This window comes from Vulpes vulpes, chromosome 12 (assembly GCF_048418805.1).
Source record: "Vulpes vulpes isolate BD-2025 chromosome 12, VulVul3, whole genome shotgun sequence".
NCBI lineage: Eukaryota > Metazoa > Chordata > Mammalia > Carnivora > Canidae > Vulpes > Vulpes vulpes.
In genome coordinates, this window is record NC_132791.1 from 29,670,219 (window position 1) to 29,694,859 (window position 24,641).

The 24,641-nt window shown below is 38.3% G+C and overlaps 1 long non-coding RNA gene across 2 annotated transcripts in view; it reads left to right on the forward strand.

Moving 5' to 3' along the window:
• The window catches only part of LOC112927577 (uncharacterized), a 525,080-nt gene that overhangs the window by 108,329 nt on the left and 392,110 nt on the right, over positions 1-24,641 (forward strand). For both annotated transcript variants that reach the window (XR_003236562.2, XR_011995513.1), the window contains exon 4: positions 21,986-22,074. This is a non-coding gene — a long non-coding RNA (uncharacterized lncRNA). The remainder of the gene's footprint in view (positions 1-21,985; positions 22,075-24,641) is intronic.

Genomic DNA, 24,641 nt, shown 5'->3' on the forward strand with positions numbered 1-24,641 from the left:
TCTCATCAGAAAGTGCTCAAGTAATTTCTAAGTCTCATGGGTCCAAAAGGAAGAGAGACTATCCAGAGAAAACCCAGGGGTTCTTATTCTGGCTTCAGGGATATTCACAGAGTCATGATCGTTCTGAGGAAATTAAATCACAGACGTATGGGCTGGCATTGGTTGACTTTGAAAACAGTTGTCAAGAAGGGCAGGAAGGAAGGAGAGGCTTGGTGAAGGGGGTAGTGAAATGGGATCATGAGGCCGATGCATTGGTAACTGCTGCCTTCTACCTTTGGCATGTGACCTCAAGTAAGTGAATTGAGCCTTCATGCCTGCTTTTCCCTATTTGGAATGGGAGTAGAAATGGTTCTCAGAAAAGTTAGAAGGATTCCTGTATCTCAAGAGTTTTAAATTGTATTGAACTACCGATGTTAAAGGTGACATACTAAGACAGTCCTTTGACTATTACTCTTTTATCCCCAAAATACTCTGTCTTCACTTTCATTGATCAGAGAAGGCCAGGATGCTCATATGTAGCCCATCTCTCTGTTTTGTAGTTTGCCCAGTCTTGTTACCCCTAAACCTTTCCAACTTCCAAATCCTAGCTCTTTCTGAGGCTCAGCTCCACAGGATCTTACTCCTGAATCCTGAAGGCATCTTTACTTGCACTGCGGTGATTACAGTTCTGATGGGTATGGTGGTGTCACTGGCCGGTGTCATTGGCTGGTGGCACTGGTTGCATGGCTTACCCTCTATACCACCTATTCCTTTCCTGTTCCTCTAAATTTCTCTTTTTTCAATTAAAAAAAATTCCCGAGTTTATTTTTGACCTCTTCCATTTCTCAAATCTTTTTATTCATCATCCTGATTAGCAAATTATGAGGCCCTGAGGCCCAGCAGCAGACATGGCATATTCCTCCAAAAGAAGATCTGTTGGAAATGGTCTATGAGGGAGTCGGACTACAGAATGCTTGTAAATAATGCCTTACTAGGGATGAGGTAGCCAGTTCTGCCTTAGAGCAACAAGGAGGGGATGCATTGTTTCTATAAAATTGAAGAACGGTAATAAAACTGACTAAAAGTTGGTCTTTTTTGCATTATCCCCATGTATTGGTGATTCTAGACAATGTTAATGGTAAAATACTGTCATCCTTGGATTTAAATCCAAGAAATGCATTGTTCTTGTTCCTATCCTGCATTGATATTTTTTGTCCTTGTTAAATTAAGTGACCTTCTTCTCTTGCATCATGGGTTTTTCTTCTGCCATTTGATTCTGAACCAATTTTGTCTGCCTGGTTCCCTCTCTGAAAGAGAAAAGCTGTGCAATGGCGGGAACACTTTTCAAATAGAGTAGTTTCCACCTATAAAAGCAATAACAACTTTAAAACCATGGTTTTGCAATGGGAGAGGAAAAAGAAGTAAAAAGTCATCAGCCTTGTTATCATTCACACTGTCTAAGATCAATGACACTTTGTAATAGTATTAACTAGTCAATTCACATATACAAATGGGTTCTCTCCACCAGCTGCTGCTGAGTTCAATGACAATTGTTTGCCTTCACTACAATTCTCAGAAAGGAAATAATGACTTTTTACAAGCTTCTTAGGCCATTTTGCCTTTAGAATGTTCTTTGCAAAAAGAACATCCCTATAGTCAATTTTTATGTAGCCAGACACCAATCTAACTTGCATTGCTTAAGTGATTATGTATATGGGAGAGATAGCCAAAGCACTTAATTCTTGTTTTTGTTCAATGACCAGACTGATTAACCTGCAAGATAAATATTGACTAAATCAAGGACTTACTACCTTGATGTTTTGATTTGTAGAATTGGTATCTCCTTGAAATCCACCTCACTAGCTTCCGTGAAGGCTCATTCTGCCCTTCCCTTATTCCCATTTGCAATTCACTCTTCAGTTAATGCTGGAACTACAGTCAGTTCATATCCACAACTGCTCTGAGATAGCTCAGTCTTAGAAGGTAACTTAAAGACCATCTTTTCCAACCCTTAGCTAGGTGCTTGGACCCTTTTTTAACACATTTTTTTAATTTTTAAAATTTGAGTATAGTTGACACACAGTGTTACTTTAGTTTCAGATGCCCTTTTAAATCTTGATCCACTGTTTTTATTGCCCGTGTTTGAATACTTCCAGTGGTGGAGATAGCATCAGTTTAAGTAAGGTACATCCCATTTTGTATTTCATGGTATAATAGTATAGGTGTTCTTCTTTATTTTGAGTTGGAATCTATCCCTTATCTTCCTGGGTGGCAAAACAAAACAAAACAAAACAAAACAAAGACAAAAAAAAAAAAGAATCGGAAAATGAATACTTATCCTTCCTCTTTTCCAGAAGTAGAAAGCTATTTATTGGAATCTTAGCTATCTTATGTATATTCCTTATACGTTAGGATATAAAGTAAGAATGATGATTCTGGATATAGAAACAAAACAAAACAAAACAAAACAAAGACAAAAAAAAAGAATCGGAAAATGAATACTTATCCTTCCTCTTTTCCAGAAGTAGAAAGCTATTTATTGGAATCTTAGCTATCTTATGTATATTCCTTATACGTTAGGATATAAAGTAAGAATGATGATTCTGGATATAGTGGAAAAATTCAAATCTGGGCTTCAGGAAGTTATGAAATATGGGTTATACTCTAGGAGTAAGATACTTGGAGGAAAGTAGACTATTTCTTTGTTTCCCCACCCCACCCTCAGATTGATAGGTGTAAATATATAGCAAATCACAAAATGGTACCTACCTGGGACAGGTAGGAGATATTGTTGATATTGTAATGGTAGCTGGGTACCTACCTGGGACAGGTGGGGGATATTGTTGTTATTGAGTGTGTGTATGTGTGTGTGTGTGTGTGTGTGTGTGTGTGCAGGGGGACTGCAGAAGGAAGGGGGAAATCCCAACCATTTTATCTTTGTGATTGGGGAAGAGAAGGTTCTGTGACCACTACCCTCCTCCTCTTTTCCTCCTTTCCGGTTCTATTAGGCAGCCAGAGTTCTCTCTAGTCTTTCATTTTGAATACTCAGAGAGGCAGTGGCTTTGGCAACATCTATATACCTCAGGACTGTTCTTTCTGAGAAGGAGCATAAGCTGCCAGAAGCAGTGGCTCATCACTCGGCCTTAGCAGAAATTCTCCACTTCTATCCCCAGTGGCTCCTTCCTCTGAGAGAGGCTTGAAGAGGAGGGCTGAAAGAGAGGCCAAAGTCGACCTTTATTGGGAGATCATTAGTGGCACCTGAATTACAGCCAGTAGCCAGGGAACCAGGCGAGACAGGTGCCTCAATTCGAGGGCTACTGAAATCCCTGCTGTTGAAATCCTGAGACTATTAGGGAAATAAATCTTAAACATGTCAAACATATCAAGACCTCGAACAAATGCTTTTCTCTTTCCAGGTGTCTATCTCCTTGACTGTAAAATGAGTAGGTGGGATTGAGATGGAAACAAAAGTTCTTTAAAGCTTGTACAGTCTAAGATTCTAAGCTTGGTGTTGAATTTAAAGAGTTCAAAATCAGGCTTGAGCTGAGGGTGGGGGAAGAGAGACTGTGTTGTCATTAAAACCCTTTGTAAAATCCTTTTGAAAATATTCCCCCTGAACTTGAAAGTGATTTACTTTCTCAAATACTGGCAAAGCTTTCAAACCAAAGGACTTCCTTCCAGTATATAAGGTAGAGGAAGCAGTGTGTGACAGACTAAAGTGAATACTTTATGTTTAGGTGGGTTTGAACACATCTAAGGTAACTGTTACTTTGATAGAAAAGTGTTTCAGGGGGAGTTACAGAGATGAAAGCACAAATTTGTATAGCATAAGCTTATGGAATGGGTTTCACTAACTTGGATATTGTTACAGATGCAATACTACACAAAGGAACTATGTTCACTTAAAACAAAAAGCATAGAAGCTACACAGTTGAGCCCTGAGGATATTAAAATATTACTAGTGACCAGGAAGGAGAAACCAAAGAATCATTGATCTCCTGGTTTGATGAATTTAACTTTTATCATGAAAGCCTTTGTTGTCTTCTAATTCCATGGCCTTGAACATATTCTTGTAATTTATCTGTTCTCTACCATTATGAATCAATAGACAATTTTGGTTAATCAAATATTGCAGTCAGTGGGGACTGCCATATATATCACACAAAGATCATCAATTGAAAATTCTTTCTAAAAAATACTGTGCTCACAGTATGTTCATTCAACAAAATTGGGATGCTGTTAACAAAAGAAGATACAGTTAATGTTAGAGTGGAAGAAAAAGAAAAAAAGAGGAAAAATAAAATAAAACAACCCAAAACAAATGATATTCCTTATAAATGATATTCCTTATATCCCCAGTTGAGACTGGGTATAGTAGTTGAGGAAATATTATAGTTGATTATATTTGAATGGATACTGAAAGTTCAATCCAAGGCAAGGGCAGAAGAAATGGAAACAAAGAAACTGATTTGAAAGATATTTAGGAAATGAAGTTCATTGAACCTCATAATGTTGGTATAGAGGACAGAAGGGGAGAGGAAAGGGAGGAATCACAATGTTTCTTAGTATTTTTGGCTTAGAAGACCAGGTGAATATTAGTGCCACTCACAAAGGCAGAGACGATAGAAGATACAGTTTGCTTTGGGGAACAGATGACAAATATATTTTGATATTTTACATTCAAGATGTATATGGGCATCTATGAGGTGAGATGCCTAAGAGCCAGATAAATATCTAGTTAGATGGATCTACAGCTCAGGACTGACAATGAAAGTTACAAGAATGGATCGGATTTCCAAAGGATATCAGAGATTGGGAAAATGATCAGGGTATTGTCCCCACAAATACCCTTTTGAGATAAAATAGGGCAGGTGAGGGTATTAAAGAAGAAAACCTAGAAAGGGGGTATCTTGGAAATTAAAGGAAAAAAAAAGCTTCCCCAGTTGAAGGGAAGTAAAAAATATCCAAGAAGGAAAGTAGTGTAAATATCCCAAAGAGCTCAAGAAATATAAAGACTTGTAAAGTAACTTAGAGAGGGAGAACCCCTTTCTAGTCTTTTGGTCTTCATGAGGGACATTTCATGAGGTGTACATTTTACACCTACATTCTCATCTCTTTCTTAGGTCTTTGGTAAATGCTATTGGTCCATTTTTCTTTATTGAAGCTCATCTATTAACAAAACTGACCATTGGAGTAGGATGGGATTTGAACTCTTTATCTTTTTTTTCTACCTAGGACAGTGAGACAGAAACCTGGGTTAAGTGTGTCTGCCCTACAGACTCAAACTTATGCTCATATTGACTGGTCCAGAGGAGTGTAGCAAGCCGATAGGTGAATTTGGTTCTCACATCTAGACTACCTTTCTTCCATATTAGCTTCATCCTTTTTTCTTCTTTCCCATTTGATGTGGAACTTGGGCAGGGAAGAGAAGTGCTGTTCATTGTACCTCACCAAACTCAGCAACAATAAACAGTAAACTTGGCAAATATGACCTCTTTGTTGTTTTTTGTGTGAGCACTTGTGGCCAAATTTCAGAGTAATACAAAGTGCTAGAAGAGATGTAATGCTATGGGAGAGATTTTATTTTTAATGTCATAGGTCAAATATTTGATTGTATGTTGGGAAAGGATACAAGGTGAAGATTTAGGAGAGAAAAAGGGTGAATAGGGATGAATTAGTCTCTGAGACTTTGGGGTTGAAATTTAGAATAGAGCTTGGGAATGGGGCTTGGTTGGGGAGAGGGATAGCTCTTCCTCTGAGATAGAAAGGGCTATGAAAAGGATGTTTGGTTGAGATTAGTTATATGTGGTCCTTTGGGGAGTTTTGGAGGCAAGAAAGTGAGTAACTAGAGAGCTGAGGGAGTTCATACATCTTCATGAATAACTATGGTAGAATTACAGAATGGAAAACTGTAGTTCAAAAAAAGACTAGAAGTTGTCATGGATTGGGTTATTGGTCCCAATTCTTCACTTCCTTGTTATAGTACATCCATGCTCTTTGCTGTATAATATTGCAATGCCTTTCCATTATGTATGGAGTGTATATTACATTGATATAGACTTGGCCATGTGACTTGCTTTTGACAGTGAGATGTTGATAGATGTGATGTGAACAGAGAGAGGTCTCATGTACTTGTATAGTTTGGCTGAATCGCCATGAGGTGATTATGTTGTAAACATGCACTTCTTCTTCAGCCTGGGCCCCAGAATAAGCATATACAAAGCAGAAGTGACCTTAACCCAAAGGAGGAGATCCCAGTAAACGTCACTTTAGGAAGATGAACTAAGATAGATGAAGTATTCTAGCCTGGTCTCAGGCACTACTCAGAATAAGGCAAATTATTTTTTTTATAAAAAAGTCCTTTATAAACTTGAAGACTCATTCCATTAAGACATATCTTTTTAGATTAAATGTAGTCAATTAGCACTTGACTTCTATTCCTATACACTTCTATATGTCTTCTTATTTTTCATGGGCTGAAAAGCTAATGACTACATCTCCAAACCTCCTTGAGGCTAGGATTCTGGTTGCAAGGTAGATTGTTTCAATGAGATGCACTAGGATGATATTTGGAAGGCAGAAGAGAGGTGGAGGCCATTTTCAGTTGGGAAGCAAGCTCATGCAGGTTTAGAGACAATCATATTGACCAGATAAGCATTTCTCTCTGTAGACACATGTTAAAAAGCAGTAATGGCAGTGGCTGTAATCAGAACTTCCTGATCTCTGGATTGTTATAGTGGCACCTCTTCAGGTTGATAATGTGGTGTCTCCTTGACTTGATGCCTATGCTTCTAGCCTTCTGAAATTTCTGTAATTATGGACTGAATTCCCTGAATTAAGCCCTTTCTGCTTGAAATTTCTAGATTGATTTCTGTTTCCTATCTTGAACCTTGACTGACTCACAGTTTAAACCTTTCTCCTTCCATTTCTTCTTTGGACCCAAGTGTGGTCTCTGGTCAAATTGTGACCAATTTGCATTGGAATGCAAATCAATTTAGTCATTAGGCACCCTTTTCAGTTCATCTGATTTATTTATTTTTGGTAGTAAGTTATTCCTTATAGAAGGAAGCAGTGTGTTAATTTATATTCTGACACAGACACCTGATCTTATTGTGGATAGGTATTTTGAATATCACTGGTTTGCTCAGAAACCACAGGTCATGTACTTTGTATTTTCTTCCTCTAGGTACTAAAACTGCTTCTCATTTTGTTTTTATTGATAATTGCTATTTTACCCCAGGGAGCATATGTCTCCCCGGGGTTGCATTATCTATTTGTAATGGAAAATTTCTTAAAAAATTCAGTGACTTTCCTAACTCATTTTTTGTTTCTTTTTCTGAAATAATCCTTCTTAAAAGTAATTACTTCTTTCATTAACAAAGCAATGCATACCCATGATAAAATAAAAGTTTTTGCACTTTCATTAAAGCACAAATAATGTAATATGAAAAAATAAAAATTCCTTTCTCTCTCCAACTCTTTAGCCAACTTCCCTAAAGTAACTATTGACAATATTTTCATTAAAAAGTTATTTATTTTTCAGTGGAAATAGCCTTAGCTGAACCTCACAACTATAGTTGTACCATTGCTTTCTTCACCCAGGCTGGTTATGTGAACTTTTATATTTATACATTGAGACTCTGTCACAGTGACCTTTTCAAGAACCAAAGCACCAAGTAGATTTGGTGTTTATGCTAATGCCAGAGGACGAGGTTTTAATTTTAATGTCAGTTTTTGATCAAATTATGGGATATCTATATTGACAAAATAAGTAGTGGACCCATTAATTATAGAACCAAGAAGTAAAACTATTTTTTTTTCTAGCTGTTCTTTCCAAAATCTTCAAATAAAAAGCTTTTATCAAAAATGAAAATCCATGAGGGAAAAAAAGAGAAAGAATGACTATGTATTAGAAAACATCAAATTTAGAAAGCTATTAAAGAGATTCTGCTTTTTCTGAAAGTAATTAAACAAGCAACTATATCTGCTCATTGTGATTGGTGTCATCAGTGAGCTTGTCTTTTTTGTCAAGTGTTTTTTTCCCCTCTTAATAATTTCATGATCTTATTCACACAGATTCACAAGTGAGAATGAAAGTGACATGATTTAACTGTTCAGGTCCAGCACACAGAACATATTCCAATCTCATTTACCTGTCCAGAGGAGACCGAGGTATAATTGGAAAAGAACATAATTTAAAGTAAGAGTAAACATTTTGGTTTTCTGAGTTTCCTTTCACATATTACTATATATTTCTGTTTAGTCCTGAGTGACTATGGGGACACTTAAGACTAACTGGAAACTTCTGTTCCTTACCTCATGTTTCCAGTGTGACTGGGCTTAATGATCTACCGAGAGGTAAGGTTTGTATCTTCCTAAATGGTCTCTCCAGACTGGGTGGCCATTTGCAAAGTGGCAAGAGCTAAGTGACCCTCTGAAACTGGATGGTAGTGGAGAGTAAAGGTCAGGGTAAAAGTGTTGTGGGCCTGTGTTCACTGATGCCTGAAGAGTAGAACTAGGGCTGATGTTCACATGGTATGTCCCAGGACAAGCATACATACTGCGACAAATTTGGTTGGCAAATATCCATGATCTGCTCTTCCCTGTTCTGTGATCCTCTTCACAGTCCAGAAACTAAAGAGTGGATGTGTAGTGCTCTAGGGAGACTAGAGATCCCCAAGCTAGTATCTTGGCCAGTGCAATTTCCTTTGACTGCTGCCTGTACAATATCATTTGCTGAGTATGTTGAATATCATCCCTGGATGGGATCTGTCAGAACTGAATCCTTAAGACCTTGGTCTTCCATTAGAGCCCTCTGAATTTATGTCCATTGATCTTGTCATTTCATCCAACCACCCCAGTATTTTTAGGGTCTTAGGTTTTGACTTTTAATCTGGGCAGGGAGTTTTGTAGGACTCCTATGTGGTTTTTTTAAAAAATTTTATTTATTTATTCATGAGAGACACACACAGAGAGAGGCAGAGACACAGGCAGAGGGAGAAGCAGGCTCCATGCAGGAGCCTGATGTGAGACTTGATCCCTGGACTCCAGGATCACGCCCTGGGCCAAAGGCAGGTGCTCAACTGCTGAGCCACCCAGGTGTCCTGACTCCTATGGTTTGTAAAGTCTTTATAGCAGGGGAGAGATTCACAGAAAAAGAAAAGAAATAAATATGTATACTTTAAAAATGTATAATTTTTTAAAAAAGAATTTGTTTATTTGAGAGAGAAAGAGAGAGTGCATGGGTGAGTGGAAGGAGGGGCAGAGGGAAAGAATCTTCAAGCAGATGCCCTGCTGTGGGCAGAGACCCACACAGGGCTCCATGTTAGGAGCCATGAGATCACGACTTCAGCCAAAACCAAGAGTAGACACTTAACTAACTGAGCCACCCAGCTACCCCAAGAAATTTGATTGGTTTACTCTAAGCTATCTAAGATTTCTGTTTGTCCCTTATTACTAGGCTGAGGATGAGAAGGAATAGTTTGAAAAAACTTCATTTTAAAATCTTTACCCTCTTGGGGCACCTGAGTGACTCAATCAGTTACGCATCTCCCTTCAGCTCAAGTCATGATCCTGGGGTCCTGTGATCGAGCCCCATATCGATTTCCCTGCTCAGTGGGGAGTCTGGTTCTCCCTCTCCCTTGGCCCTTCCCCTCCCCCTGCTTGTGCTCTCTGGCTCTCTCTTTCTGTCAAATAAGTAAATAAAATCTTAAAAGTGAAAATCTTTACCCTCTGATCCCTGCCACCAGGCATCACCAGGCAGACTTAAAGGTAGCATCTTTCATCAGCATTAAAAAAAAATCCTTTTGGTTCTTTTTGATTTGGGACTTCACATTTCAAATAGCCCTCAGATAGTAATTAAAACTTTCAGATTCAAGGTATCACCTCAATGGTTTTTCTTTGCAATGGTTGTGGTTTCTAAGAAATATTTAGTTTGATACCATCAGCTAGGATCCTGTATGGAAAATCATTGAAGAGGGATCCCTGGGTGGCGTAGCGGTTTGGCGCCTGCCTTTGGCCCAGGGCGCGATCCTGGAGACCTGGGATCGAATCCCACATCAGGCTCCCGGTGCATGGAGCCTGCTTCTTCCTCCGCCTGTGTCTCTGCCTCTCTCTCTCTCTCTCTGTGACTATCATAAATAAATAAAAAAATTAAAAAAAAAAGAAAATCATTGAAGAAATAAATAGTAGTTGGAACCTGTTGCCATGATTTCTTTTCTAGTTCATTTTTTTTTTTAACCATAATATTAGTTTGTTTTCTTACTAGTCGGTAGTAGATGTGGCCTTCAAGGACACCCATCTTATTGTGGGCTGGAATGATCTCCTCCTGCCCTCCTCCCAGCAGTGAAAAAATGTCCTGGGCTGCAGGCAGTAGTTATAGGCAAGTTAAGTCATTTAGAGAGGATGGGGGTAGGTGAGGACTGGTAGAGGCATAGACTAGTTTAGTTCCAGCCTCCACCAATCTGACAGATCCCCACATTGTAGGGAACAAAAATATGGAGATGGTCAGCTTCCTGAGCTCAAGCAGTCCTTGCTAGGGATTTTCTTGAAAAAGTGGAATAGAGGAAAACAAAGAAACAAAAAAGGAAACCAGACTCAAATATATGTGAACAAACTGGCAGTTGTCAGAGGGTAGGTGAGTGTGGGAAACAGATGAAATAGGTGATGGGGATTAAGAGGTATGAACTTTCAAAAGAAAAATAAAAAAGAAAAGAAAGAAAAGGAAAATGGAATAAAGGAAACAAATCTATTCCTTTTCTTTAATCTTTTGTTAGTTGAGAGGTATGTCAATAGTTTACAGTTCTTAAGTAATTCAAGAAAGTCTGCTTATTCGTCTCAAAAATATTGAGCAAAAGGACAGTATTCTTAATGCCAAATAATTTCTATTCTCTCTCCTTACATTCCAGAGATTTTTAACTGATAGCCAAATTATGGCAGAAACTGCCCAATATGTATTATCTCTCTTTTTCTTAATAAAAGATTATGGATTTTAAACTTGGAAAATTGTTTTCCAGCTAAAAGACTAAATTTCCCAGTCTCCTTGTAGTTAAGTGGGGCTGTTTTGACTAATCAGTGTCATTATAACTATTGTGTGGGGGTATCAAATAAAGGAATCTGTCCATCTTGTCCCTTCACTTCCATCTTTCTGCCTCCGCCTGAAATGAAGATATGGTGACAGGAGCTCTGACAGCCACTTTGGACCTCGAGGAGAAGGGACACCATAAGGAATAGCAAAGAAGAGTGTGGGAGTGGCCCCTGACCACTTTGTGGAGACATGATTCTACCCCTAGCATTACCAGTCCCCAGGCTTCTTAAAAATTGTGAATTAAAAATAAAATTCTGTTTTGTTTAAGCCAGCCATATTTTGGATTTCTCTGTTACTTAGAGCCAAACTAATTCTAACTAATTGAACCTCCAATATTACTTCCACCTTGAGGATCTGGGCCTTTATTATGTCCTTGTGTTGCTCTGTAGCATTACATCCTTATTTACTTACTTATTTAATGAATACTCATGGAATATCTACCACATACCAGGCATAGTACTAGGCGCTATATATTCAGCGGTTAGCAAAACAAACATAGTGTCTCTCATTTAGAGCTTATATAAGTCTAGTGAAGGAGAGAGACAATAAAATGTGAAAAATAATCTTTTATTTCCTGCTTTCGCTTTTTCCCCCTCTCTTGAATTATTCTTAAATTTGTGTCTTAAACTCAGAGGAATGGGCCATATAACTTCATCATTTCCTGAGATAAAGCTGCTTTGGCACACGATTTTCAAACTAAAAACTCTACTGCCTCCAGATACTTTTTAGAAATCCTGTATCACATAAGATTTTAGAAATCCTGTATCACATGCCAGTTTTTAGTAGTCTGTAGGTCTTCAATTTGAGGACTATGTTCCCTCCATAGTGAAGATGTATGTGTGTGTGTGTGTGTGTGTGTGTGTGTGTGTGTGTACATGCACATGCATGAGTTCTGGTTTCTTTGCTTCCATTGTGATTTAACAGATGCTAGGATTTTTTTCTGTCTTTACACTGCCTCTGCTAAAATCCATATTTGTTCTTTAATTGCTTTTTTAATGGCTCTCAACCACTTTATGGCTTTCCTAATTAGGTATTATCTAACCCACAAGTTGTCAGAATGATGGCCAAGACTACTCTTTTACTCAGGGTATCTGTTAGGACCATAGCAGAAGCTATAGACCCTGTCTCCTTTATTGACTCTATTGGCTGCATGGGTCTTCAGAGTCACAGAAGATAGCTGTGCCTAACACATAGATTTGTTTCCTTGTTTTCTTTCACTGATCCTATAATTTTCAATTTGTATGAGTACCTTTCCCATAACTCTTTGTGCTTTTGGTATACATGTTCTGTCACTGATCTGTCTTTTGGATTTTAGTCTTTTTTCATTTATTCCCCTCCACTGTGCTGCATCCCGTCTTTGCTCTGCCACCTGTGATTGTTAGGATTTTTCAGCTGCACTGGGTAGAGCCAAGGTGTGAAATGCATGATTTCCTTTGACCAAATTCTTTATCAAAAGAGCAGTACTTTAATAGGCACTGCATCTTTGTGTGGTATTTTTCATTTAGCCAACAAGTCTGTTTTGTTACTGTATCCTTACTTTTTGACCCATGGCATTAGTGATTCTTTTACCACACTTACAACTGTTTTTCAGTCTCCATTATGGCTCAATGAGTAAAATCTGAAGCATATTCCTTTTCCAAAAAGCAAGTTGCTAGAGGTGAGAAGCAATATTTTGGCCATGGAAGCAACTAAGAGAAAACAGTTGGACTTTATGTTAAAGAGAGGAAATGGTTTATTGACTTCAAAAAGTTTAGTTTGTTCCAAAACAATCTGAAAGAAGCAGTAGCACTAGGTCTATTAAATTCAAGAAACGATAAATTTCTGTTATTGGCACAAACATTAAGTATCTTGATATGTAGAGCCACAGTTTGATAATATTGCTAAATTTGGGTTCATATGACAAGATATTGAGAAATCCAGGAAATTTATGACATGTTAGGGCAATGTGATATGTCATTTAATTGATGAAAAATCCATCCTCTTTGAATCATGTTATGAAAACTGCTGGCAAAGAAAAAAAGAGTCCAAAATTCAGGACAGATGGATGGAATTTTTTGGAAACAAATACTGATGAGGTCAGGCTGTAGCAATTCTTTTAAAACTCTAATCTCTTTCCTTAGAGTGATAGGAGTTGTGTTCTTGAGTTTGTGAAAGGGTCTTAAAAATGTAGATAGTTTGACCATCCAAAATAGAAAATCTAGGGCTGTGTTTATTGAAACAATCCTCTATGTATACACATTTCATTTTTGTTTTTTTTTACCAATAAAAATTTTGTTCATTTTTACCAATAAAAGTGGTAAAAATTTTGTTCATTTTTACCAATAAAAGTGGTACCAGTTATGAAAATGGGTTTGTGAGTCAGATTTATCTGGTAAATGGTGGAGATAGTTTGCAAATATGGATGTTTGTTTTAGTGTATATACTATATATTATCTCTAATGATATTGTTAGGTGCTCTGCTAGGTTTTTGCTTTGTTTCCTCTCTCAGATACTATCTCTTCCATTGCTATTTTTCCCTCATTATGGGTCAGATATTCCTGCTTTTTTATATACCTAATTGTTGTTATTGGATGTGAGATACTGTGAATTTTACCTTGTTGGGTGCTGAGTATTTTTGTATTTCTATAAAAACTATTGGGCTTTGTTATAGTACACAGTTAAGTTACTTGGAAATGATTTGATCCTTTTGGGTATGGTGGGACAGAGTTATTTTCTGCCACTACTGAGGCACTACCTTCCTTGTGAATTTTTTTTCCAAGATTTTATTTATTTGTTCATGAGAGACAGAGAGGCAGAGACCTAGGCAGAGGGAGAAGCAGGCTTCCTCTGGGAAGCCTAATGCAGGACTCAATGCCAGGACCCCAGGATCATGACCTGACCCAAAGATGCTCAACCACTGAGCCACCAAGATGCCCCTTCCTCATGAAATTTGAAGACTTTCTGTTTCGACCCATGAGGACAGCAACAATTAATAGTTCTGGATGAGCACTCTGGATTGTTTCCTCTGATCTGATTAGGTGATTCTTTCCATGGCCTGTGATAGTCTCTTCACTTACATGGACTTGGCTGAAGACTTGAGGAAGAGTTCTCTCAAAGGAGTTCTCTTTCCATGTAGCTCTCTCTTCTTTAGTACTCTGCCCTGTGGACACTGGTTGTCATGACCTTCCCACACAAGAAGCTCCTCTCCCTTACTGTGTTGGAGGAGGTCAGTATGAGGATGTGACTGTTAGTTGACCCTTGAGTAGGATACGGGCAATTGGACACTCCTTACCCTCTCCACTGTGCTTGGAATGTACATTCCAGGCACTGTTCCCATAGTAGGAGCCACTTCATGGATGCAGCCTTGAGAGAGTAATGTCATTGAGACCATCTGGATGGCATACATGACTGAACGCTGTTAAGGCCTTCATATAAACTCTTCAGATTCTGGTGGGTGGATGTGGAGATCAGCTTGTCTTGCATCCGCCCAAGACAAGCCTCCTGCATATGTTCCCTTGGCACCTATGAATCTGGGAGTGGTCTGCCTCTTTCTTCAGTTTCTCTTTGCCTTCTGTATGTGGGGGCTGGTTTTAAAATTTATCAGAGATTGTGAACTAACAAACTCAGGGAGAATATCAATACTACTGGGTACTTCCTTCCTGTCCTGCAGCCTGAAAACTCTCTCAAGGCAAGAAGACAGGGCACTGATAGGGCCTTATCTTATTTGTTTCCCCATCTTAGGCATCACTATCCTATGCTTCCTAATAGTCAATGTCTGAAAATCATATTTCATGGGGATTTTTTTTTCAGTTGTTTCAAGTGGAAAGGGAAATCCAGTCCCCTGTACTCCATCTTGTCCAGAAGCTTTGTGTATCACGCCAGATAAGTTCCCTGAGCAGGGTCTCTACACACAGTGGGAATCTTGCCCAGGGTCCTGGTGTCTGAGAAGGAGAATCAAAGGGCTATAAACTCATCCCAGTTTATTTATTTATTTTATTTTATTTTATTTTTTTTATTTTTATTTTTTTCATCCCAGTTTAAACTCAACTCTTATTCATGTAATTGGACTGCTACTCTAGTTCCATCTCTTTAGTCAGTCATGGTTCCAGACTGAGAAGGTTTGTTCTTTGGTCATTTGCCCATCCATCCACCCATTAACTATTGTCTAAATATCCTTAATGTAGTAACACTCTCTGTTGGAGAACAGAATGTCAGACTGACTTGGTGATTTCCTTCTGGGAGCCTCCTTTGTAGTTGGGGAAAATAGCTGATAATGATCCATATGGTTAATTGTAGTGGATGCTAAGAAGTAAAAGCAAATGATGCCACGAGAGCACATAAGTGGGGGACTAACCTGATCTAGAGAAATAGGAAGGTTTTCCTGTGGAGATAACGTAGAAACCGGGACTTGCAAAGAGGTGATTATAAGACAAGGCTGTTTTTCTCAAAAGGGTCTGAACTATTCAAAAAAATATTTTTTTGAGCACTTAACATAAACTTTAGTGTCCGATAATGAAAATGCTCTTATTATCCGACAAGATTAATCTCAACTGCAGAGAAAGACAGTAAAATGGAAGATGCATATTAAAACTTTACTAAATCATTAGACTTGGATTAGAAATTAGTGGTTAAAGTGTTGATAGTGATTTAGCTTGGATTATGGAACTCTAGATGATTTTTCTTTTTTCTACATTTCTGTTTTCTCCAAGTCTTCTGATGTTTTCTGTGCTGTGTTTATAATTAGAAAAAAAGGGGAAGCAATAGAGGAAAAGAAAAGAAAAAGGAAAAATAGGCAGTACTATACAGGTGCTATTCTTTAACAGGTCTATGATGAATTGATCCTTGAAGTACCACCCTGTAATCACATGTCCTGTGGCAAAACATTGCTCTTAAAGATACATTGTCAAGCTGACCAAATGAGCCATTTTACTGAGCATTTAGAAAACAAGTGCAGGGCAGCCAGGGTGGCTCAAGTAGTTTAGCTCTGCCTTCAGCCCAGGGCCTGATCCTGGAGACCCGGGATCGAGTCCCGTGTTGGGCTCCCTGTATGGAGCCTGCTTCTCCCTCTGCCTGTGTGTGTGTGTGTCTCATGAATAAATAAATAAAATTTTTTTTTTTAAAAAAAGAAAACAAGTGCAAAAGAGGATTTTGTCTTCGATTTCTACAAAGTGTGAAGCTTGCCTTTGAGACTGGTCATGAAGGGGCTGGGCAGATGTGCTGGGTGAAATGGTGGTGAGCCTGTGTGTGGATGCCTGTCCTTTCATATCTGGGTCACTTCTTGGCATGTGCGATTCATGGCCACTCTGGTCCTAGAATCATGTGGCAATAGCAAAGGGAAGGGGAAGTGGGTGAAGCTCTGTGTCTGCCCCTATTTTTAGGCAAAACTATTTTTGCAATCAGAAGCGTGACTTTTTTTAAGTTTGGAGCTTTCAATCAACATGTACTTTTTTTTTTTTTTAAACTCTGCATGCAGACCACTTGTGGGTTCAATTAGAGGGATAAGGGACCAATCTGGAGTTCTGAACTATTTACTTACTGTGTTTGTGAAGAAAGTGATGGGTTTCTTGGATCATTTTAACTTAGTTTTTAACCGTATATCAACAGGACTGAAATTCATAGAACATAGCATTTATAATCCCTGGATGCGGAGTGGATCAGGAATGGTTTTTCCAATTCATGCATATGAGTACATGATAGGAATTATTGGTAGCAGGCTTGGATATTTTGCGATTTTGGTGGCTGCTGTGATATCAAGGGGCCACATCTTAAAGCTTAGAAGGTCACAGACATGGATGGAAGATCTCTCACCCCTGTCTAAAGTTCTTACTGTCAATTTTCATAGATTTAGAAAAGCCTTTATTTGGGATCAAGTAACTATTTTTGGTAAAGATTATTATCTATTTTAAAAAATAGAACCCACAAGATTTAAAGGATTGAGGTGAAATTCACATAATATAAAATCAAACATTTTAAAGTGTATGATTCAGTGACACTTAAGTACATTGCCATGCTGTGCAGCCATCACCTCTACCCAGTTTTAAGATATTGTCATCATCTTAGAAAGAAACTGTGCATCCACTAAAGCAGTCACTCTTCATTTTGTCTTTCTCCCTAATCTGCTTTCTATCTCTGTGGATTTAGCTATTCTGGGTATTTTGTATAAATGGAATCATACCATATATGGCCTGTGTGTCTGGTGATTCTGATAGAGCATAATGCTTGTGAGATTCATCCATGTGGTAGCATGTATTAGTCCTTTATTCCTTTTTATGACTGAATAAAATTCTGTTGTATAGATATAACCACATTTTGTACATCCACTCGTCCATTGGCTTGTTTCCACCTTTGGCAGTTGTGAATAATGCTACTGTAAACATTCATGTGCAAGTTTTTGCTTGAACGTGGTTTGGGGTTCTTTTGAGTATACACCTAGGAGTACAATTGCTGAGTCATCTGGTCATTAATTCTATGTTTAACTTTTTGAGGAAGTCCCAAGCATTTTCCACAGCAGCTGCTCCATTTATGTTTTCACTGTCATTTTAACGTGTAGGATTTCTTTAAATGTTTTTTGCTTGGCCAGATGTTTGACATCTTCTCTGCTGATAGTGGCATGGTTTGACCGAAGCATTAGTCCCAAATAATAGTCATTGAGCACATGCTTACATGGGAAGTGGCAAAGAAAGGCACAGCCTTAAGGAAACTCTTCTTGAACTATGTGAACTTGATGGCATAGCACCTAGAATGGAGACAGGTGCTAGAGAATATCTACTCATTCTGTACCTGGGACAATGGGACCACTAGAGGTGGCATGATTTGGGGGATTAAAGAAGAGACCAATCCATTGGTTATAGGCAGAGTTAAGACTCAGATTGTGATTTTGCAACTCTGAGCCCCATTGTTCTTTTCCTGACACTGTGCACTTAACTTATGCATTTTGTAGGTGGGCCCTATTTTCAGATTAGGGTTTTTGCTCTTTTTCTCAGAATTCCTCTTAGGAAACCACATATAATCAGGGCCAGCTTTACTTATCCATTTGTTTCTTCATACATTTATCAGTTAAATACTTAAGGAATGCCAATATATACCAGAGAGTGTGCGGAGAGCTAAGGATATGGTAATGAGCAAGTGGTCACTGGGCCATCTTCAGAGCTAACAGCGTAGTAGTAAAGATGACCACTTGACAACCAGTTACACAAAGAATGAGTTTTCATTGGGCTAAGTGCTGTTAAAGAGAGGTACACAGTGCTCTGAGACTTTATAGGAAGGAGACCTACACTATTTCAGTGGTTGAGTGTGTCAGAAAAAGCACTTACATTTATAAAATCTAATGTGGTTTGATTTCAAGGTCACCTGGAAGACTCTCTTAAGCCTCAAAATTCTTCCTCCATCTGCTCATTTATGTCAGGATTTAAAGATTTGATGTGCCAGTTCTATTTTTCTAATGTACATTTAAATAAAAACATCTATTAAAATTTAAAAATTCATTGGTGGACTCCCTAAAATGACCTCATCTGCCACCACTGGCCCACCTAGCCCACTCTGAACACTGCTGCTCCAGGTGTTGATGGCTCTTCTGTCATTTTGAATTCATGAAACAGAGTATTCCCACTCAGAACAGAGGTGTGTCATCCATGTGGCATCAGGGAAAGAAAAGGGAATGATTAGAGCTGGAGGAAAGAAATAGGAAAGAGGTGGGTGATTGAGTAAATGGAACTGATTCAAATTAGATAAGGAAAAAGACACAAAGAATAAGGATGGGCTCAGGTGGAGAGAAATAAGCTGGTCCTCAGGAAAGCTAGACTCTGATGATGTGCAGCTCTACACTCCTGGCAGAGAAGGAAATAAATACCCTCTTCTTTTATTTTTGTCCATTTATTGCATTCATCAATAATTTGGACACAAATGATATACTGTGGAATGAGAAGGGGTCAATTGAATAAAATTCAGTTCTTTCCGGCTGGGTCAAATGTGGGCATGGTTGTGATTTTGAAGTTTAAACTGTTTTTCTCTTTGTTAAGAGATAGAGATTTGAATTCCTCCTTGGGACATATTATACCTTTGTTATGTTTTACATATTTGTAAGGGTTCTTGTTGAAAATCATAAGATACATTTTTTTTTTTTTTTACTGAAAGTTTAGTGTTTTGTCTAGGAATAAATGACTATTTGTGGTTGAGATAGAAATCTATATTGGAGAATTTGCTGGCTTTAATTTTCTTGGAGGTGGGGAAGTGGGTTAGGGAAATGATTTTTTTCTATATATAAATTTTAGATTCAGGATGCTTTGTGTCTCTGAAAGAGGCACAAAATTCTCGTGGAAAATTTTGTTTTCCTGCTAGTAGTCATTGGCAAAAAAAAAAAAAAAAAAAAAAAAGTGATGTTATTGAGATTCAAAGCTTTATCTTCTACCTACCAGTGGAAAAAAGACTAAAAGGAAACTGGACTTAATTATATGACTCAACTTAAGTGTTTATATTAATTTGCTAGGGCTGTTGTATCAAAATACCATAGATTGGTAGCTTAAATAACAAAAATCTATTTTTTTCCCCCACATTTCTGGAAGGCACCAGTCTGTAATCAAGGTGTTGGCAGGTTGGTTCTTTCTGACGGCCATGAGAAAAGAATCTGTCACAGGTCTCTTTCCTTGGCATGTAGATGGCTGTTTCTTCTCTCTGTCTTTTCATCATCTTCCCTATGTATGTGTCTATATAAAATTTCCTCTTCCTTTAAGGACACCAGTCATATTGAATTAAGATGTACCATAATGACTTCATTTAACTTAATTATCTCTGTACCTATTCAATATTCAAAAAAAAAAAAGTCATATTATGAAGTACTAGGGTATTGAGGACTTCAACATACAGATTTGGGAGTGGAGACACAATTCAGCCCATAACAATATCCTACACATTACTTCAGATATAATAACCTGGAGTTTTCTGAGATTTCGGGGCATATTATTTTGCAATTATTCTCTTGGGGCCTATAAATTAAGACTATAGTCACAGTTTCTCATGTGGCATATCTCACTTTTCTGGAAGAGACAGACAGAAAAGGAAATTGAGAAATCATGCCAAAGATTGGAGAAATGGAGAATCTTCAAGGCAGATGGGCCTGGACTTTGGGTTGTAGGGACTATGGATCACATAGTGGTGGGGATGAGGTGGAGTTGGTCCTTTGGAGTCAGTCTGGGAGCTAGATAGGATAACAGTCTAGGAGACATCACTGAGGATAAGCCTGGGGTCCAAGGGCTGTCAGAGTTTCACATAGGAATACATTACTAGGTGTAATATTATTTCCTTATTTTATGCTTAAACTTTCAATATTTTGTCAAAAAATTCAAGCTGGGGGATACTAGGGTGGCTCAGCAGTTCAGTGTCTGCCTTTGGCTCAGGTCATGATCCCAATTCTGAGATCAAGTCCCACATCAGGCTCCCTGGGGAGAGCCTGCTTCTCCCTTTGCCTGTGTCTCTGCCTCTCTCTGTGTGTGTCTCATAAATAAATAAATAAATAAATAAATAAATAAATAAAATCTTTAAAAAACAATTCAGGCTGGGTCTCAGTGATGCTGTAGAGAATCAAAGGAAGATTCTCTTCCAGATTTGGAATTAAGTGACATGGAAAGACCAACACAACTTTCCAGACCTCCTGTGTGGTCTCAGAGTTGCAGCAGATCATGTCCAGAGGCCATGGCATAAGGGGCTGATGAAGAACCAGAACAGGAAGAACATAGACTCAGATGCAATGATGAGTATGGGTATTTTGAACTGCACTATAGCAGGTGGAGGCACTAAGCCATTGTATTTTTGTTGTGAACATAAATGTGATCATGTTTTATTGTCAATTACAGTGAGGCTTTGGGATAATGTTCACAGAAACAATAATTTTGAAATCATATGTGTCAGTTAAAAATATTTTGTTGGTTGTTCATCTATGTGAAGGCAACAAATGTTTGGGGAAAAAAAAAGCTTTGTAACTGGACTTCTGCAAGAGCTAAAAACAGTTGAGTGAAATGTCTTATAGTTTTAAATCTTTAAATAGCAACTCACAGGCACTTATTGAGGTCAAACTTTAGTCTGCATCAACTGTCCCAGTGATGTTTCTTGTTCCCTTCTGGTCCAGGATACTATCCAAGAGCATGTTTGCATTTAGTTGTCATGTCTCATCAGTTTCCTTCAGTTTGGAACATTTCCTCAGGTCTTTTCCTGTCTCCCATGTCCTCAGTAGTCTTAGAGGATATAGGTCTATCATTTTACAGTATGACTCTTCATTTTGGCCTGCCTCATGTCTCCCTCTGATCAGACTCTAATGGAGGATGGAATTTGGAAACTATCATCTGGGTATTCAATGTGATCCTTGGCACCAGGGTGTCACTGCATCTAGACCCTCTCGGAGGACCGAGTTAGGAATTGTGTAAATGTGAATATGTGTATATGTGCACACGGATACACACATCTACATCAAACTGTTCCTATATTTATCTGAATCTGAATATGGAAAAGTCTCTAAGTTCATACTGAGGCTTAAAATCCCTGTCTACAACTTCAAAGTTCTTTCTAGCCTTTCCTTTTCCAAGCTTGTAAAATACCTTCTCAGAGAGTAAGAAACCTGGCTTCCATTATCCTCAATGTATTTCCTTATTTGCTCTATCAATTAACTTCTTTGGTCAGTTTTCAAGTACTACACCTATCTTTTCCCTCTGCCCCTTCCATGCTGCCCCTGCTGATCACCTTGCTTCTTCACATTCTAGCATCTATGCCCCAGAGTGGGAAGTGAAGGGAATATGAGAATGGAAGGGAAAATGGGGAAAGGAAATAAAGATGAAAGGGACAAGGAAATGTCTTTATTCCGTAAGTTTATTTCTAAACGCTTGTGTTCCTTATAGCCTACAGTGTGCTAAATGATACAGCTGATCACACATGATTGCATTTATTTGTTTACAGATATGTCTGCCACCTAATGATGAGCTGGGGAACATAATCATCTCTGTTATCTCTCTATCTCCAGTGGTTTCCACAGTGCTTGTCACATGGTAGGTGCTTGGTAATTGCATTTGGTGACAATGATACAAAAACAATTAAGACATAACTGTTGTCCTCAAAGAGTGAGTAGAAATAATTAATGCAATCAGATAGTGTCTGTAACAGATACATGTGGAAAGTTCTATGGACATATAGGAAGAGTGATTAAATCTCAATGGGACTTTGCCCATGTAAAGAGAAATCAGAGGTATCTCCAGATAAATATATATCTTTTAAACAAATTTTTGCAGTTTGTGTAGAAATTAGAATGTTTATAGAGTAAGAATTAGAAGCTGGTTGCATGTTCTAAGTGAGAGGGTTAGGATTAGGATTTGAAGCTGGAAGAATGGTTGAAAAAAGTCCCTAAAAACTGAGAGATTGGCCACATGGCACTTTCCCAAAGGCAAGATCTCTTTTAGTAGCACTTCTTTAAAAACCTCAAAAGAATTAAGTATTTCCTAGCAGGAAGAGTTAGGACCGATCTCATCTCAATACCACCAATAATAGTGGTAATAACTTGTGTCTCCAGTCTTTAAATTACAAGGTTTTTGACTCTGAGAGCCAAGATGGTGGAGAGTGTGTCTGCCCCATTTATCAAAGATCCTCAGCACCCAGCTAAGTACTTAATTAAAATCCCTTTCCATTTAACTTTTATCTAGTTCTCTGAATGCACTGAAAATGGCAGACATGACACCCAGGATCAACAGATGCCTGTTTTCTTTAGGTAGAGCTTGGGTACCTATGAGTCTAAATTAAGCTACTTATTTGCTTGTTCCCACTCCAGTTTCTTGAATTGTCTTTCCCTGGAATTTTAAGACTCCCTATTGGCTCCACATCTCTCCCTTCTTGCTACTCACTTGATCCCTCTCTTTGTGGGTTGACCAGGTCTTCTTGATTCACTTTTCCAAAAAAGACAATGAAACTTCTCCTTGGGAGGCATTCTCACAGAGTTCCAAGATCATGCGCTAGATAAAAAGCAGTGTTAGAGAAAAGAGCCTAAGGCACAGAATGTGAGAGTAGCAGATCCCTGACTAGATCTCTCCAACTCCAGGCTATTTCCAGGAGACTACTCTGAAAAGAAGCCTGGAAGGGCAATTTTTACCTTCCTTAGGATTTTTGAAGAGTGTGGGACCAGAGTCAGTTCAGTTAACTCACATTTATGGGCCTCTAACAACGGCCTCACATCCCACGGTTAACCTGTAGTCAGCAAGTAAATCAGTTCATTTGAGTCACTCTTTCTGTCTTTATAAAGTGAACAATATGGTGGGTGACAGTGATCAGGGCTAACAGCAAACATGGAAAGGATCGCTCCAAATAAAATATTAACTAATGCAGATCTGCTGTGTAAGTGGCTTGATGCATGGTAAATTGCATTTGCAGTTGGCCAAATGGAAAGTGATGTATGTCGGGCACAAGAATAATAAATACCAGCAACGATCAATTGAACTGAACTAAAGTGGGGTGGTTTTGAGAGACGACTTAGAGTTATATCTTCCAAACGGGGCTAAAAAAAAAGGACTCAATTAAAAAGTAAATTGGAAAACTATAAAGTAGCTGACACAAATACAAGGTTAAGTTTATGGAAGTTATAAATGCTAAACAGTTTCCCTCTACAATTCCAATTTCTGCCCACTCTCTGATTCTTCTTGTGCCTTCTATTTCTTTTTATGAGTATTATTACTCAACAAGAGAACAATCAGTTATATCAGAGCCATTCATTGTAAAGTTTGTGTCAATAATTTTTATTGAAATAGGACAAAAACAGAGGAGTTTGTGTCCATAAGCATGCATAAATAGGGAAGAAAAGCAAATTATTATGCTATCAGGGTACCAGGAGGAGTCTTTGAACTGAAGGAGAAAAAAGGAAAAAACTCTCCTTGTGGAGAGAATAGAATGTGCTTCATTTCAATATCTATTACAATTATGAAAGAGCCAGAGCGTTCTATGGCTTTGAACAGTCTTTGTTGAACAGAGCTTTGTGATCAGGGCCATGGTTCTGATTTTCAGGCCCTGAGGCTGGTAGTTCAATAACTAGCAGAAACAGTCAGGGCTTTGGGGATGGAAAGTGAAGTGAGGGGTTAAGAACCAGGCTGCTCTAGTCAGGTGAAACTCTTCAGGGGATTATTTTATCTTAAATATAGGTTTATTTGGTGTGTCTTTATGGAATCCAAACCTCCTGGAGCATGGTGGAGAGGCAGATAGTAAATTAGCTATCTTTCCAGTTTCAGGGTTTGAAAATTACAAACATATAAATAATACCAGGTTTGGTGCCATGGAATGTTCTGATTAGAGGGGCATAGAAACCAGGGAAGAACGAGGTGGGAGATGAAAATCTCTGTTTTGGCATGCTTACATGGATACTGTAATGGACACTTGGAATGTAAGCTCTTCTAGATGGGAGAGTGTCTTTGCTATTTTTTGGATCTCCAGATATCCAGTGTCTGGTACACTTTGGCATCTGGTGAGTGGGTCCTTTAAAAAATATATTTATTTATTATTTATTTGAGGCAGAGGAGTAAAGGGACAGTATGAGAGAGAATCCATAATAGGCTCCATGCCTAGTGCAGAGCCCAACTCA